At 34.7% G+C, this 6,008-nt stretch overlaps 1 protein-coding gene across 1 annotated transcript in view; it reads left to right on the top strand.

Annotated features, from left to right (window-relative positions):
- Window positions 1-6,008, top strand: part of LOC127861646 (RING finger and CHY zinc finger domain-containing protein 1-like) — a 473,873-nt gene that overhangs the window by 321,004 nt on the left and 146,861 nt on the right. The window lies entirely within an intron of this gene.

Raw genomic sequence — 6,008 nt, 5'->3', positions numbered from 1 at the left:
AGTATGGTTTACCAGATAAGTTACCTTCAACTCTTATATACGAGGTTAATGACGTGAGCGTAAATTCGTAAATAAAGTACTTGCCCATTTACTTTTATATAATGGAATTGATACTTTGTTTTATTTTTAGTGTAAAATACACAGTGTTTTCACGAGGTACCTGTCTCGACTTAATATATAATCGGTATAAAAAAATATTTAATTGAAGCAAATAATATCAGCTTAGGGTAAACAGTCATTCATGCAGTGCCAGTATATAAAAAGTTTAACTTTAAACCACCCGCTGTCTAGTTATTTTCAAATTATTTTTTAAATATATAATAATGATCACATTAACTATTAAAATTGCAATCTAATATATAGAACAAATATAGATATTTTATGACTTTGTAATACATAAAAAATATACTGGTAAAGGAGGCAAACATATATTTTGTTTTCATTACGATTTTGGACAAAAATAAATAAACAAATTAAGAACTTTTTGTTTTAGCATTTTTTGTTATAATTCCCTTCAACAATAGATGATTCCACACTTTAAAGGCAACTCGAAATAACACCAGAGGTACTACGCTAACAGAATATGGCATGAGACCCATTTTCGCATGACGCGGCTCATATTTAATCTTAATTAAACTATTAAGTTTGCTTGATCAGATCTGGCAAAGCTTGTTTCAGTTTGTTGTGAAAAAAACATGATGAACATTGAAATGCGACGTATTTTTGAATAACGATCTGATCAACTATCTATATCATTCCATGTAGAAAACCTCATTGTGTTCAATATTAAAGGGTAACCATATTTAAACTGCTTGTCATCTGATTACGAACTGTTCATGCTATGACATGAACGCCCTATACGATTGTCTCTCAAACGTTTGGTTGGTCTGATTCTCAGTGCATCAAATATTGTAAGCCAGTCTGGTAGACTGAAGGACAGACCCTTTAAAGCCTGACTTAATGGCAGAAAAAAAATCAGCAAATATTTTGACAACGCAAGACGGCTTTAAAAAGATGTATAATCCTCTATGTAATCTTAACTACTCATGGATCATGCATCACTTAAAATACAAATTAACGATGTCAAGTGTACACATGCAAGTAAGTAACTGCATACGTACATATTGACACGGTTCTATCTTTAACTTTTATTTTTAAGTTTTTTATCGGTTAATCACGGCGTTTTTCGTCACCAAAACTTTTATTATCTTGTATTTAAATATTCAAATTTACGAAATAAATATTGCCAGTACAATGCACTCTCAATGGTAATGACAACTTTTGCGCTTAAAAAAGTGGTCATAATCCTGCACCTTGAATCTGCAGGCCATTAGTCGCCCATTGGCATATGTGTCAGTTGAACTTCAAGAGTATTTTCATGTGAATGCGCAGTTGGGACACATTTCTAGAAGATTTAAAACTAACAATGTAGCAAGATTAGCACAAGCTTCAACAAGACTGTACCTAAAGAATGCAAGAACTGCATATGCAGCTTTTGTAATTGAAATTTGTTATGGATTAGGACAAAATCAACATTTCTATTAGTAAAGGGGCCCATATTCAGACCTCCAGGACAGGAAAAGACGCCAGAAGTTTATAACTGTTCATATATTTTTTTATTTATCAAATTAATTGTAAAATAAAACATAAAAACAATTACAGGAAATGAATATTTAACAATGACTTTCCAATAAACACACATATCACATAACCATTTTGACTATAACATTAACTAACATGGACGACGTGATTGCTAGGCCAGCTCGAGAAGTATAAATGACTATTTTCATTTAAAATGACATTAAACAAATTCATACAAACACAAACCCACACTTCACAGTACATTTTGGTTCATGCCATCTATGACCTCAAGTGGCCACATGGTTGCCATGTCAGCGTTGTGTCCGAGGTTCTGTATCTTGAAAGGGCGGATAACGGGAACGCTGCCTGTCCGCAGAAGCTGTCCCACTACCATCACATACTGGCCTGCAATCGATACCAACGTTTGGTGGTATTTATGATGTTGCGGTCTTATGTTTTTAAATCTCCAGCCATTACGTCATAACTTAAAACTCTTTTAAACCATTTATATGTTCATACATTGAAATAAGCGGTAAAACAAACAAGAGCACCGCATAACGGATGCCATTCTCGGCTGCGGGTGCATTTTAGAAGAAATGAAGGCTTGTTAGAAATAATTTTTTTAAGAGGTCACAGTGACCTTGACCTTTGACCTAGTGACCCAAATATGTATGAGGCGTGTAGAACTCATATAGGTGAAGCTACATATGAAGTTTCAAAGTTGTAGGTGGAAGCACTTTGATTTTAGAGCCAATGTTCAAAACCTTGACAAAATGTTAAGGTTTTAGCACAACGCGGACGGCGGACACGACACGACACGCCGAGCTGGCTATGACAATACCTCGGATTTTCTCCGAAAACAGCCGAGCTGAGAATGAATTAATTATATGTGGTCATAATAAACATGATTGGATTAGCAAGGATTTTTTCATTACGATCGGGGTAGCGTAATCAAAGCTGCCGCGGTTTGATGATTACTCATAAAGGCAAATGTTTGTTCAGTAGGAGTCTACATCATTATTGTTATTTTGCTCCCATATGTGCAGTGATTGTTTTCATTCTGTGACCAAAAAACTTGTAAAATTGTAGTTTTGACAATCTGTTAACAAGTCACTCTTATTGGACAAAAGCAAGTCACCTTCATAGATGTAGATATCAATACATTAATAAAGATTGAACCACTTTCAGTATTGTGCGGCGTGGCTTGCTGTGGTGAAGCACGGGAAGGCAGAGCATATCAAAGTATACCATATGAAAAAGCAAAGCTTAACTACACCAGTTATACTAACGCTATCATGTTATATTATAGCATAGCATAGATAAGCATCTCATATCGATACTTAACATATTATAAAAATCATAGCATAGCATACTGTATAACTGCATAGCTTCCATGCCATATCATGATGTGTTATATCATAGCATGAAAATTATATCATAATTTACGGCATACTTTTATATTATAGTTAAGCATGACATATGATATCACAGCATAGCATATGATATGACGTCATATCATAGCTTAGCTAGCATATTACAACATTTCAAAGAAAAGCATAATAGAGACTCGAGTATTTAAATATAAATGATTCACATATTTTAAACCGCAAACATGCGTGTTTATAGTTTCAATATGAGCTGTGTTTATGAAACACAATGCCCCTATTGCATTTGATGCCGCACAGCAGATGTTTGAGAGAAAACTGTACAAGCCCCTTAAGTTCGTAAAAAATCAATATTCCTGAACAAAACTTGAAAACAAAACTTGAAATTGATTGGTAGGTCATGTGCTATGTGGACACACACACCAAAAAAATCAGTATGTCAATGCGATTTGAAACATTCCGGAAAAGTATTATAAACAGACAATTATAAGGTCCCTTAATATGAATGGACCGGAACAAACTCTTAATTGATCTGTAAGTCCTTTAGGTTGACACACACACACACCAACCATAAGGTTAATATATAATCAAGTCTTTCAGAAAAACAAGAGATGTGTTTGTCAGAAACACAATGCCCCATATTGTGCCGCTTTGAAGCCATATATTTGACCTTGAAGGATGACCTTGACCTTTCACCACTCAAAATGAGCAGCTTCATTAGTTACACATGCATGCCAAATATCAAGTTGCTATCTTCAATATTGCAAAAGTTATGACCAAGGTGAAAGTTTTTGGATACACACATACAATGAATGAATGAATGAATAAATGACAGACAGACAGGCCAAAAACAATATACCCCCGATAATTCGATCCGGGGGCATAGAAAAAATCCGAAATACTGTTATTCTAGAGATAATTTCTGCCCAAAGCAAGTAACTTCATGGCAATTAAATGGATAGGAACATATTTTGAACACTGATCTGTAAGTCATGTCGATGGCGTCACACATAAAAACAGTCTGATATCTGCAAATGATAAGGAAAAAAAGTCTCAAAAACAGTTATTCTAGACTAAGAGAAATTTTATATGTCCACTTCCCATAACTTCGTCAAGAATCAATGAATTGGAACAAAACTCTAAATTTATTTGTACACTGATCTGTAAGTCATGTCGGTGGCCTCACACATAAAAACAGTTTGATATCTGCAAATGATAAGGAGAAAAAGTCTCAAAAACAGTTATTCTAGACTAAGAGAAATTTTATATGTCCAATTCCCATAACTTCGTCAAGAATCAATGAATTGGAACAAAACTCCGAATTTATTTGTAAGTCATGCAGGCAGACACACAGCAAACAAGATCCCCGCATAACAGGTGCCAAAGCTTGGCTTCGAAAGCTTTTCAGATTATTTTTTTTAAAGAGGTCACAGTGCAAAGACCTTTGACCTAGTGACCCAAAATTTGGTGTGGCTTGTAGAACTCATCAAGGTGCATCTACATATGAAGTTTCAAAATTGTAGGTGGAAGCACTTTGATTTTAGAGCCTATGTTAAAGTTTTATATTAGAGGTCACAGTGACCTTGACCTTTGACCTAGTGATCCAAAAATGGGTGTGGCGTGTAGAACATATCAAGGTGCATGTACTTATGAAGTTTCAAAGTTGTAGGTGGAAGCACTTTGATTTTAGAGCCAATTTTAAGGTTTTAGCAGATGCCTACAGCTGACGGCGGACGACGAGCTGGCTATGACAATACCTCGGGTTTTCTCCGAAAACAGCCGAGCTAAAAATTAGACAATTAACTGAACCTGTTTAGGAAAAAACTCCAGGAAACAGAATGCCGGACGGACCGTGGATAGATGGACTGTGCAACTGCTATATGCCAGCCATATGGTAATGTAACGACTCGCCCCCTTAACGACTATATCTTAATTGGCAAAAAGGTTTCATACATATTTAGGGTATGGGTACTTGTCAAGGAAATTTGGCCAAGAACAGATTCATATGTTAATGATTGACGTAGGTGACAATGATACCTAAAAAAGTTTGGAGTATTTACACAATTAGTAATGTGACAGATATAATAAGAAAGAATGTCCTACTGGCCATAATAACGATGGTAATTCGCAAAAAATATATTCAAAATACTAAACAGTTGCGGCACATATTCAAATATTTTATCAAATTTAGGCCAAACAAGTTGTTTGTTTCCACACACATATCCCAAAATAGGACAGGTAAGCCTACCATTTTTACATTTACTTTTTTTCTATACACAAGTTATTTGCTAGTTAAATGATGATTTTGAACAACATAAATACTACAAATATGTATTTCTTACATATCTTCCTTAAAATGTAAAAGTTAATATAATCAAATGTAGCAAAAATGATCAAAAACTCATCTGGAACAACAACAAATAGTTGGCACTAAAAGGGACTTGTTCAGTGATTTTCGCATTTTTTTTAAATGGCATTAAATTTGTTTAAATCTATAATGTTTTATTTATCTTATGTGATTATAATGGCAAGAAAAAAAATTGATTACAAAAATATTGCCTTCCCCAAGATCTGAACCCGCGACCTCTGTATGCAAAAGTTAACGCGCTACCACTGCACTAAGCAGCATTTCATGGAATGTGAGGGAAACTTAACCGCTATATAAGTATTCAACCTATTTTTCATATTATCGCTGAAAAGCTTTACAAATGCTTAATTTTTATTTTAGCAATTTTGAAATATCATTATCCCTTACTGAACCAATATTTTAAAGTTTATCTTATGACCTATCTTATATGTCGCGGTGGTGTAGTGGATGAGGTGTCCGCCTAGCGATCAAGAATTTGTGGATTCGCTCCCTACTTAGGGAGCGTTCTCATTATCTCCTCCATAGACATCAAGTACTGGTTCTTCCCAGGAAACATACTCGACAGTGTCCATATCTGCCTATAATAGGCCTTCCTGTAATAGTCAGCAATTGACTGTAGGAAGTACGAAGTAGAAGAAGAAGTGTTAGTTTGCTTGTTTAAAAATAATGCAATC

This window comes from Dreissena polymorpha, chromosome 16 (assembly GCF_020536995.1).
Source record: "Dreissena polymorpha isolate Duluth1 chromosome 16, UMN_Dpol_1.0, whole genome shotgun sequence".
Classification (NCBI taxonomy): Eukaryota; Metazoa; Mollusca; class Bivalvia; order Myida; family Dreissenidae; genus Dreissena; species Dreissena polymorpha.
The sequence above is the reverse complement of the archived record's forward strand: the minus strand, read 5'-3'. Positions and strand labels throughout refer to the sequence as shown.